The sequence below is a fragment of the Hyaena hyaena genome, unplaced genomic scaffold (assembly GCF_003009895.1).
Source record: "Hyaena hyaena isolate Hyena2069 unplaced genomic scaffold, ASM300989v1 scaffold_58, whole genome shotgun sequence".
NCBI classification, from domain to species: domain Eukaryota; kingdom Metazoa; phylum Chordata; class Mammalia; order Carnivora; family Hyaenidae; genus Hyaena; species Hyaena hyaena.
The window spans coordinates 3,154,564-3,166,678 of record NW_024080689.1 but is presented as its reverse complement, the minus strand read 5'-3'; the positions used below and the strand labels follow the sequence as shown (position 1 = coordinate 3,166,678).

Genomic DNA, 12,115 nt, shown 5'->3' with positions numbered 1-12,115 from the left:
ATTTTTAAATTCTGCTTTAATTTCAAATACATTAAGTACCGACAAATATAACCCACACAAACACAAAAGGACGCAAAAGGGTCCTCAATTTTTTTAATTTTCAAAAATGTTTTTATTTATTTTTGAGAGAGACAGCGAGCCCAAGTAGGGGCGGGGCAGAGACACAGGGGGACAGAGGATCTGAAGCAGGCTCTGTGCTCATGGCTCAGAGTCCGACGCGGGACTCAAACTCATGAACCGTGACCTCATGACCTGTGCCAAAGTCAGATGCTTAACTGACGGAGCCACTCAGGTGCCCCCTCAATTGTTTTTTAAAAGTTTTGTTTTTAAGTAATCTCTACACCCAGTGTGGGGCTTGAACTTACAACCCCAAGATTAAGAGTCACATGCTTTGCCTCAAAAATTTAAAAATAAGGGGCCCCTGGGTGGCTCAGTCGGTTAAGCGTCCGACTTCGGCTCAGGTCATGATCTCACAGCTCGTGGGTTTGAGCCCCGCGTCGGGCTCTGTGCTGACAGCTAGCTCAGAGCCTGGAGCCTGTTTCAGATTCTGTGTCTCCCTCTCTCCCTTCCCCTCCCCTGCTCACACTGTCTCTCTCTCTCTCTGAAATAAATAAAACATTAAAAAAGTTTTAAAAAAAATTTAAAAATAAAACTACCCTACGTCACAGCAATTGCGCTTTAAGTATTTCTCCAATGGATACAGGTGTGCTGCTTCGAAGGGACACATGCACCCCAGTGTTTATAGCAGTGCTATGGACAATAGCCAAAGTGTGGAAAGAGCCCAAATGTCCATCGAAGGATGAATGGATAAAGACGATGTGGTGTATGTATACAACGGAGTATCACTCGGCAATCAAAAAGAATGAGAGCTTCCCATTTACAACTACGTGGCTGGAATCAGAAGGTATCGTGCTCGGCTAAATTAGTCAGAGAAAGACAAATATGATTTCACTCGCATGAGGCCTTAAAACAAAACAGATGAGGGGCGCCTGGGTGGCTTAGTCGGTTAAGCGTCGACTTTCGCTTAGGTCATGATCTCGCGGTTCATGGGTTCGAGCCCCGCGTCGGGCTCTGTGCTGACTGCCAGCTCAGAGCCTGGAGCCTTTTTCAGTCTGTGACTCCCTCTCTCTCTGACCCTCCCTTGCTCACGCTGTCCTTCTCTCTCTCCTAGAAATAAATAAAACATTTAAAAAAAAATTTTTAACATTAAAAAAAAAATTAAAAAAAAAACAACAACAGATGAACATAAGGGGAGGGAAGCAAAAATAATATAAAAACAGGGAGGGGACAAAACATAAGAGAGTCTTAAATATGGAGAATAAACAGGGGTCACTGGAGGGGTTGGTGGAGATGCGCTAACAGTTGAGGGGCATTAAGGCTTCTCCTCCCAAAATCATTGCTGCTCTATCTGCTAACTTGGATGCAAGTTTTAAAAAACTTTAATTAAATAAAAATTTAAAGAGTCACATGCTTCACTGACTGAGCCCACCAGGCGCCCCGTGGCTCCCCAGTAATGTTTAGAAGCTATGAGTCTAGAAGATGCAAACCCTTCCTGACAGCACAGTAACTGTTATTCAGAACTGATACGAAGAACACTTTTGGTTTTGGGCTTTTCTCAATTTGCTAAGACTGCTTTCTGAGAAGGGGCGCCTGGGGCGCTCAGTGGGTTAAGGGTCCGACTTCAGCTCAGGTCATGATCTGACGGTTCGTGGGTTCAAGCCCCGCATCGGGCTCTGTGCTGACAGCTCAGAGCCTGGAGCCTGCTTCAGATTCTGTGTCTCCCTCTCTCTCTGAGCCTCCTCTGATTATGTGGTCTCTCTCTCTCTCAAAACTAAATAAAACATTAAAACAGCGTACAAAACTGACCATGGGGGTCATGGAAGAACAGAGCCGCTGTGGGGCTGCCAGGGCCCAGACCTCCGAGGGGCCAAGGCATCTGGGAATGGAAGTTCGTGGCACTGTGATGCAGGCCTTTTATTTTATTTTATTTTTTTAACATTTATTTATTTTTGAGAGAGAGAGAGAGAGAGAGAGAGACCAAGCATGAATGAGCAGGGGAGGGGCAGAGAGAGAGACACACACAGAATCGGAAGCAGGCTCCAGGCTCCGAGCTGTCAGCACAGAGCCCGACGCGGGGCTTGAACCCACAAACCATAAGATCGTGACCTGAGCTAAGTCAGATGCTCAACCAAGTGAGCCCCCAGGCACCCTGCATGCCTGGTAATTAAGGTGATCCGGGGACCGAGTCCACAGGCAAAAAGTCACCAAAAGGCCGGGGCTGACGGCATTCGGCTGCATGGCCTGCTCCCCAGGGGCACTAAGGGGCTTCTCAGCAACAGCTGTGTCTGTGAAGGCAGGAAGCTTGGCCACGGCCACCAGAAGGCACCCTCTAGGCGGCTCCATCCAACACAGCAGTGACCGCTGCTAAGCCATGGGCGGGGAGGGGGGGGAGCCTGCTAGAAGGAGGGAAGTGGTCAGGTCAGAGCCGAGTCTCAGGCCCGTCCCCTCCCCCCCAACTTTCCTAAGTCAGACCAGAGGCCCGGGCACAGGTGTGGGCAGAGAGAGGGCAGAAGCGAAAGCCCCGCCCCAAGTTCACGGTGAGGGGCTGTTGGCCTTACTTCTGAGCTGGCCAGAGGGACGTCGCCCCTGTCTGCTCGAGGCCACAGCAGGTGCCTGTCCCCTCCGTCGCTGGCCACTCGGGTCTTCAGACTGTCAGCTCACGTCCCAGAGAGGCCTGACTGGGTCCGGGTAGCCTTGCCCGCACCCTGGCACCCTCCCGGGCAAGCCTCCTGCCCACCCCCTCTGCCACCACACGACAAACAGGCAGCAGGAGACCAGAGAAACCGAGGTTTTATTAAGGGCGAGAAAACCCGAGACAGGCGATCTCAGCTCAGCATTTTACCGAGTTTAACTAGTATACAGTCAGGTTAACAAATCCTAACTATACATCTCAATGGTTTTTTAAAAAAAAAAAAAAGTTATTTATTTAAGTAATCTCTACACCCACCCTGGGGCCTGAACTCACGACCCTGAGATCAAGCGTCGTGGACCCTCTTCCGACTGAGGCAGCCAAGCGCCCCTCGATGAACTTTTATACATGCCCCACTTTTGCGTTCAAAAATTAGATCGAATCTATCATGAAGCTATGCTTTCTACACTTCACTGTTATCAGAGGTAAACTGCAGACCGGCCACAAAGAAAATGAAACAAAACAGAAAAACAAACACAAGTAAATGCGAGAAAGTTAAACGATGGCAGTTCGGCTGAACGTCCCCTACCGGGTATGGCCTGGTGACAGACCCTAACAGCGACATTTAACCCAGAGGGAATTCCCACGTACGTGCCTCCGTGTGGTGGACACTCTTCTGAGGACGAGGGTGACAAAATGACTCAGTCCCACAAATATGAGCACGTCATCTGAAAACAAGGTTAAAGGATCACCAGCACCCTGCGCTCGCCAAAGGGGGGGAACAAAACCACTTATGGGGAAATATTACTCAACTTAAGTGCTTCAAGTGCTAACTCGGAACGAGGTGGAAATCAGCTCCCGAGGAACCGATAACGGAAGCGACGCCGTGTCGCGGTCATCTTCCCCGGGCCACACGGCAGGAGAGCAACGTGCGGTCAGAAGCCCGAAGCTCCGATCACACCTTCCTCGGCATCGGGACACACACACAGGACGTGACACGCCTGCAATAAACACACACCTCTGGGGACGAAGACAATAAACTGAAGCAACAAGCAAGACACGAGATAAGGCGCGAAGAAGAGAACAGTGAAGAAAAAGGAGGAGAAAGGGGAACAGGATTATAAGCAGGACAGAAAGTCTGGAGCAGCACACACGGTCAGAAACTGCGGAGAGCGAGGCCCAGAACTGACCTCGACGGTCTCTGATGTCCTCTAAAAAACTGTATCAGGGCAAAAGGAGGGATAAAGAAATTCCTATTAAAATAGGAAGAGTGGGGGGGGGGCGCCTGGGTGGCTTAGTCGGTTGAGCGTCCGACTTTCGCTCGGGTCATGATCTCGCGGTTCGTGGGTTCGAGCCCCGCGTCGGGCTCTGTGCTGACTGCCAGCTCAGAGCCTGGAGCCTGTTTCGGAGTCTGTGACTCCCTCTCTCTCTGACCCTCCCCTGCTCACGCTGTCTCTCTCTCTCTCAGAAATAAATAAAACATTAAAAAAAAAATTTTTTTTTAAAATAGGAGGAGCAGGGCGCCTCCCGGTTCGAGAGGTCGAGCCCCGCGTCGGGCTCTGTGCTGACGGTGAGGAGCCTGCTTGGGATTCTCTGTCTCTCACCCCCCTCCCTGTTCCTCCCTCCACTTGCTCTCACTCCCCTCTCTCAAAATCAACAGACTTAAAGAAAAAATAAAACAGGAAGTGCATAAAACTTGGTGGTGGGATATACGCAAGGCGGGATGAGCAGCTCGGTCTCGCTGAGCACGGAATGTGCGCGGTGGGAGCTCAGAACGGCAGACTCGGCCGCTTAGATTCTGCCCGCACAGAATCGGGTATCAGAGGTTCAGGGGAGAAGAGCGATGGAAGGGAAGGAGCGTGTCTGTAAAAGGATGGATCTGGCGGAGCCCCAGGGAAAAGACAGCGAAGGGGAAGGGGTGAGGAGGGGGAGCGGAGCTGACTGCACCAGTCCCAGCACAGGCCGGGGCTCCGATGGGAGGGGAGCGGTGGGGGGAGCTGGCGGGAGGGGGACTCCACGGCCCTCAGCAGCCCTGCGCATAAAGGCCACCAAACACGCACGCCGCTCCCCCGCAGCTCGCAGAGGACATCGGGCCACCACCGGAGGACAGTCCACCCACACCCTGTGCAAACACCGCACCCCCGGAACCTCGCACGCGTGTGTGAAGAAACAAAACCGAACCCCGACGTGAGGAGGAACGCATCATCATCCGGAGGTTTCGGAGAGAGGATGTGCCTGTGGAAACGGCCTATAAAATCAGCTAAAAGGAAACTTGAGGAAACAGATTTATAGCTGCCGCGGATGTAATGTCACAGGGACTCTACAAACTGGAACAGAAACGCACAAGGCAAGAAGACGTGGCAGAGGCAATTAAGGAATGGCTGTAAGGAATCCTCTGACGTAAAAGCCCAAAACTCCAGGGTGGAGAAAACAGAGAGCAGAGTGGATATCAGGAAATAAGCGATCCAGTGGGCACATTTATTCTGAGAGCGCTTCCTTCTTAGAGAACAACAGAACAGAGGTCAGTAATAAAAGGCACCAGGGTAAAAACACTAAAATATTAATCATTACTGCTTCCTTGGGGGAAGAAAGGCCAATGTTCTGTAAGAAGAACAGGCATCGAGAACAAGCTGGCTGCTAAGCCCTTCGGTCAATGGCACACAGGACACCCCTGACAGTCGCGTCTGCCGGACAAAACGCCGGGCTCCCTGCTGACTCACTGGTCAATCTCAACAGCACAGGCGGGAGACGACCTGAACCCACATCTGATCAGGCCGCTGGACGCGGTGCAATCGACAAAACCCAGACCATGGGAGGCCCCACAGGACAAGGGACTCTGTTTCTTCAAATAAAACAGGGAAGATGTACAGATCAGAGGGGACAGAACTACTTACCGTACAGTGACCGCCTCCAGACCCTGACGCGGGCAGACCAAGTGTAACACACGTTCATGAGACCTAAGGGCAGTGTGGACGTCACTGAACGCCTGATGTAGGGAATTCTGAAGTCCTGCTCACGCACGTAACAGTCACAAATCCCAAAAACAGTGGCTGAGGAGCACAAGGCTGGGCAGAGTGAAACTCTGAGCAGCGCGCAAGGTCCGGAGCACAGAACTTAGGAGCCTGCCTGCCCAGGGCGCGGGGAGGGAAACACCCCAGGCTTTCACCTGAGCCCCCGACCATGATGAGCTAAGCGTGCCAGTCCCGTTCGCCGACATGCCCGCCCAGAGCAGGACTCTAGACAGAGCTCGATGTCGTTACCTCCACATCTTCTTCCGTACAACCAAGGCCACGTAATGCCTACAACCCAAGATAATATCCGCATCCCGGACGAGTCTGTTTGTATTGCCCTGTATTACTATCTTGGACAACAGTGTGTTCCAGTGATAAAAAACGTGATTGAGAATTCCGCCAGAGAATCGGGAACCATTAAAAGAAAAGCCATGAAAGAAACCATAAAAAAACAGACAAACATAAAAATCCTTTAAGAAATCATAAGGGGCGCCCGGGTGGCTTAGTTGGTTAAGCGTCCGACTTTCGCTCAGGTCATGATCTCGCGGTTCGTAGGTTCGAGCCCCGCGTCGGGCTCTGTGCTGACTGCCAGCTTGGAGCCTGGAGCCTGTTTCGGAGCCTGGCACTCCCTCTCTCTCTGACCCTCCCCTGCTCACGCTGTCTCTCTTTCTCTCTCTCTCTCTCTCCTAGAAATAAATAAAACATTAAAAAAATTTAAAAAAAAAAGAAATCATCAAGAGGGGCGCCTGGGTGGCTTAGTCGGTTAAGAGTCCGACTTTCGCTTGGGTCATGATCTCGTGGTTCGTGGGTTCGAGCCCCGCGTCGGGCTCTGTGCTGACTGCCAGCTCAGAGCCTGGAGCCTGTTTCAGAGTCTGTCATTCCCTCTCTCTCTGACCCTCCCCTGCTCACGCTGTCTCTCTCTCTCCTAGAAATAAATAAGACATTAAAAAAAAAAAAAAAAAAGGAAAGCCAAATGAAAAGTGCAATGCAAACTAACTGAAATTAGCAATTTCACTGGGTGTGTTTAAACGCAATTTAGATACAGATGAAGAAAGAATTAGTTCCTCCACATTTTATCAGAAGCAAATATCTGAGCTGCAGCACAGGGAGTGGGGGGAATGGGGGTTAAAATACGGAAGGACGGGAAGGCTGCATGGGACGCGGTGGGAAGGACGGGCTCAAGGCGCACCTGAGTCCCGAGTCCAGGCAGGCAGGAAGGAGTCCCAGGGCAGAAGTGGCCTCGGGAGGGGCAATGGCTGAGAACTTTCCCAAACCGACCAAAGGCATCAAGGCACAGACAAAACTGCTCCCAGCTCCACTCCTGATACAGAGAAGCCAATTTCACCTCAGCACCTCAGAGTGAATCTGCTGGAAACCAAAGACGAAGAGAAAATTCGAGAACAGCCAGTGGAGAGAACCACAGATCAGCTCCAAAGGTACGCTAGCGAAACTGCAGGCGGGCTTCTCGCCGGCACACGGTGCAGGCGCAGTGGTGTCTTCACTGGAAGTTTACCACCAGCTCTGGACTCTAAATCCGGGGGGAGAGAAGAATGAAAAATGGAGGAGGGGCACCTGGCTGGCCCGGTAGGTGATCCCAGAGTTGCAAGTTCGAGCCCCACGATGGGTGTGGAACTTACTTAAAAAAAATTGAGGGACGCCTGGGTGGTTCAGCTGATGGAGCGTCGGACCTTGGCTCAGGTCATGATCTCACGGTTCATGGGTTCAAGCCCTGCAACAGGCTCTGTGCTGATGGCTAGGGGCCTGGATCCTGCTTCTGATTCTGTGTCTCCCTCTCTCTGCCCGTCCCCTGCTCATGCTCCATCTCGCTCTTTCTCTCATAAATAAATGTAAAAAATTTTTAAAAATTTTAAAGTTTTTTGAGACAGACGCTGTCAGACAAAGTGAGACTTTCTAAAAGGGGAATGAGAACCAAGAGCTGGAAAGGAAAATGAAAAGCAAGAGAAAGTAAATGGATAAAACGTAAGGAACCCCAACTGTATTAAGAAGTGATGGCAGCACTTTGTGGGGTTTAAAATCCAGACAGAGGGGTGTGTGGGTGGTTCAGTGGGTTACGCATCATTAACTTCAGGTCATGATCTTGCAGTTTGTGAGTTCGAGCCCGCTGGGCTCTGTGCTGACAGCTCGGAGCCTGGAGCTGCTTCGGATTCTGTCTCCTCTCTCTGTCCCCCACCCGCTTGTGCTCTGTCTCACTCAAAAAATAAACATTAAATTAAAAAAAAAATTTTTCATAGTTTATTTATTTTTGAGGCAGATAAAGACAGAGCAGGAGTAGGGGAGGGGCAGAGAACAAGGGAGACACAGAATCCGAAGCAGCTCCAGGCTCCGAGCTGTCAGCACAGAGCCCCACTGGGGCTCGAACTCATGCACCAAGAGATCATGAGCTGAGCCAAAGTCAGCCGCTTAACCAACTGAGCCCCCCAGGTGTCCCGAAAAGTATTTACTATTAAAAAGAAGGCTATTTCATGAGGATCCACCAGAAAGGTCTAAAAGTCCTATGTCTATCTACACATGATAACATAGCTCCAACCCATATACAGCAAAAGTGACAGAACTGAAAAGAGGAACAGATTAGTGGAGACCGATAGGGAGCACCACAAGGAAATACACTGCACACGAGGGACCCCGCATCCAATCGCGACGAACACGTGTGTTTTTCAAGAGCGCGCTGACCTCTTACCCAACTCGAGCACGTGATGGACCGTAAAACAAGTTGAACAAACTTCAAAGGACTTCAAATCATTCAGGGCATGTTGTTCTCTGACCGAGAGGATTATTAGAAACAACAAAATCAACCTGAAAATCCTGATGTTTGAAATTTTTTTTAACGTGTATTTATTTTTGAGACAGAGCGTGAGCGGGGGAGGGGCAGAGAGAGAGACGGAGACAGAATCCTAAGGAGGCTCCAGGCTCCAAGCTGTCAGCACAGAGCCCGACGCGGGGTTCGAACTCACAAGCGCTGAGGTCATGACCTGAGTTGAAGTCAGGCATTTAACCGACTGAGCCACCCAGGCGCCCCTGAAAATCCCGATATTTAGAAATTAATCAATCTACTTCTAAATAACTTGCAAGGTCCACCCTCATTATTTTAAACTGAAAGATAATGAAAATGCAACATACTGGCACTTGCAGAATAAAGCTAAATGCTTATCAGTTATACCTCTAGGGAGACTCCTCTTACTATTTTTTACTTTGGGGGGGCATGCAAGGGGGGAGAGGGGCAGAGGGAGAGGGAAAGAATCTTTTTTCTTTTTTTTTTAGAGTGCATAATTTATTTATTTAAGTTCAAATTAGTTAACCTACAGTGTAGTATTAGTTTCAGGAGTGGAACCCAGTGATTCGTCACTTACATACAACACCCAGTGCTCATCCCAACAGGGAGAGAAAATGTTAAGCAAACTCCATGATCAGCACAGAGCCCCATGCAGGGCTTGATCGCATGACCCCAGGATCATGACCTGAGTCGAAATCAAGAGTTGGATGCTCAACTGACCGAGCCACCCACTTCTTTTAAAAAAAAAAAAGGATAGCAGATCAGGAATTAAAGAGAAGATCACTAACAAATCCGACAGAAAATAAGACGGTATGATGCACAACTTTATGCCAATAAATGTGAAAATTTCGATGAAACAGAGAAATTTCTAGAAAAACACAATTATCAAAACTAACACAAGAAACCAGAGATCTGCAAAGTTCTACATCTATTAAAGAAGAACTTGCCTACCAAAAAACCCCTATAGTTATTTGAAAAAGAAATAACACAAATCCTCTCCGAGCAGTATCTGAGAACACATAAAGGTGAGGTATTCTGATTTATTTTATAAAACCAGCATAACCTTGATAGCAAAATAGGACAAGGATATTATTATAAGACAAGGAAAACTTTAAGCCAACCTCACTCATGAATACAGAAGCAAAAATCCTAAGCAAAATATTAGCAAGCAGAATTCAGTCTGTAAAAAGAATACTTGGCCCTTGCCAGGTTCGTTTAACACTCAAAAATATGTGTAATTCACCACCGTAACAAAATAGCCAGAAAAATCACACTATCATTTCACTCAATGCTGGAAAAAACATCTGATAAACTGACTTCCCAACAGGATTTTAAAAATTCATCTCTTCAGGATAAGAACTGGAAATAGGAGAGTTCCCTTAATTTGACAAAGAATATTAAAAACAAAACAAAATGGAAGCACCATCATTCTTTTTAAGTTTTTTTTTTTTTTTTTTAAGTCATCTCTACACCCAACACGGGGCTTGAACTCATAACCCTGAGATCGAGACATGTGCTCCCCTGACAGGACCACCCAGGCGCCCCAAAGCAACCATCTTTCTTTGTTTTTTTTTAATTTATTTTTATTTAAAAAAATTTTTTTTAATGTTTTATTTTTATTCTGAGAGAGAGACAGAGCACAAGTGAAGTAGGGGCAGAGAGAGAAGAGAGGGAGACACAGAATCTGAAACAGGCTCCAAGCTCTGAGCTGTCAGCACAGAACCCGACGCGGGACTCAAACCCACGAACCGTGAGATCATAACCTGAGCTGAAGTCGGCCACTTAACCAACCGAGCCCCCAGGCGCCCCGCAACCATCATTAATCTTAAAGGTGAGATGCTGACGCTCCTCTCTGAGGTCAGGAATGACAGACACCTGTGGCCTCTACTGTTAAACCAACATTTACAGAGGGTCTGAGAAAGCAAGTGAAAGAAATGTGCAAGAATTGGAAAGGAAAAAATAAAACTGTCACTATCTGCAGACATATAGAAAACCCAATAGAAAGATCCATAGAGGATGCCTGGGCGGCTCAGTCAGTTAATTGTCTGCCTCTTGGTTTCAGCTCAGGCCATGATCTCACGGCTCGTGAGCCTGAGCCCCACGTCGGGCTTTGCACTGGCAGCGTGGAGCCTGCTTGGGATTCTCTCTCTCCCCCTCACTCTCTGCCCTCCCCCCCCTGTGGTCACTCTCTTTCTCAAAATAAATAGGTAAACTTAAAAAAAAAAGGAGTAGCCTTAGAAAAGTAGGAAAAACATGTAGAAAATACAAAAGAATTGTCGGTTAAACTGTTATGACCAATAAATAATCTTAGTAAGATTTTATATGTAAAACACGTGACAACTATATTTCTACATCACGGCATCCATCAGAAAACGCTGAAACCACCATTTAAATAGCATCCAAAAAAATTAAATACCCAAAAATAAATCTATGAAGAGCTGTCCTGGCCTCCACGGAGCACCATAAAATGGATCATGATAAACTAAGAACTAAGTAAACGGATGTAACCATGAACTAGAACATCACATATTGCGAAGATCTCACGTCTCTCCCCAGCTGATCTACAGAATCAACAAAATCCCAAACAAAATTCCAGCCAGGGCGCGTGTGTGTGCGCGCGCGTGTGTGTAAAACCGACAGACGGGTTCTAAAATTATATTGAAATGCACAGGATGGAACAGCCAAAGCCGCCCTAACGGATAACAAAAACGAGAGCACCTGCCACACCAGAGCCAAGACCTGGTCTACACCCTCTGTGAGCTTAGCCGGGAGAAGGGCACGCAGTCCCCCCGAAACAGAATAGTTCAGAGCCGGTTTAGGAGCACCTGATATGCGACAAGGTGGCACTTCTGAGGAAACAGGAGCTGGGTCAACTGGACAGCCATCGGGAGAAAATCGGAGTCCTGTCCCCATCTCACATCACACACAGAGTCCAGCTCCGCGTGGGGCCAAGGCCAACCCTACGAGATACACCGTCACGCTCCCTTCCCAGACCGGGGCCCTTCTGTCTCCTGCCGGAATCTGCCTAAATCAGGTTTGATCTGGAAACGCTGCATGTAGGAGTTACAGATCTGTGTACGCGGCCCCGCGGGATTCCCACCCCTTCTCCCACACCGCCAGGTACTGGCCGCAAACTGGAAAACACCAATGTCCAAAAGTAGCTGAGTGGCTAAACCGGGTCAGAAATCTTACCGTGGAGCATCACGCTAGAGCAGGATGAATGAAATATCCCAACCTTTTAATTTCAGGGCCCTTTTACACTCTTAGAAATGATTAAAGACCCAGAGACCTTTCATTTTATATAACCGTATATTTCATATACACATACATGGCCAAGTTTTTATAAAATAACGATACTTGTTAATGTAAACAACGCATCTTACAAAAATAACCTTTCGTTTTCCGAAACGAAAGCGAGAAGGTGCTGCTTTCTATTTTTGCAAATCTCTGATTGTCTGGCTGCGCAGAAAGTGGCTAGATTTTCAAATCTGCTTTCGCGTTCAGTCTGTGGTGCTATGTTGTTTTGGCTGAAGCATGTGAAGAAAATTAGCCTCACACAGATTGATCCAGTTTGGGAAAGGGAGCCGGGCTTCAACCGCCTTTCCCAGTTACCATGGATATTCC

General features: G+C 48.4%; 1 protein-coding gene across 2 annotated transcripts in view; it reads right to left on the bottom strand.

The window, feature by feature from the left end:
- Positions 1–12,115, bottom strand: part of MYH10 (myosin heavy chain 10) — a 126,723-nt gene that overhangs the window by 102,410 nt on the left and 12,198 nt on the right. The gene's annotated exons all lie outside the window — the stretch shown is intronic.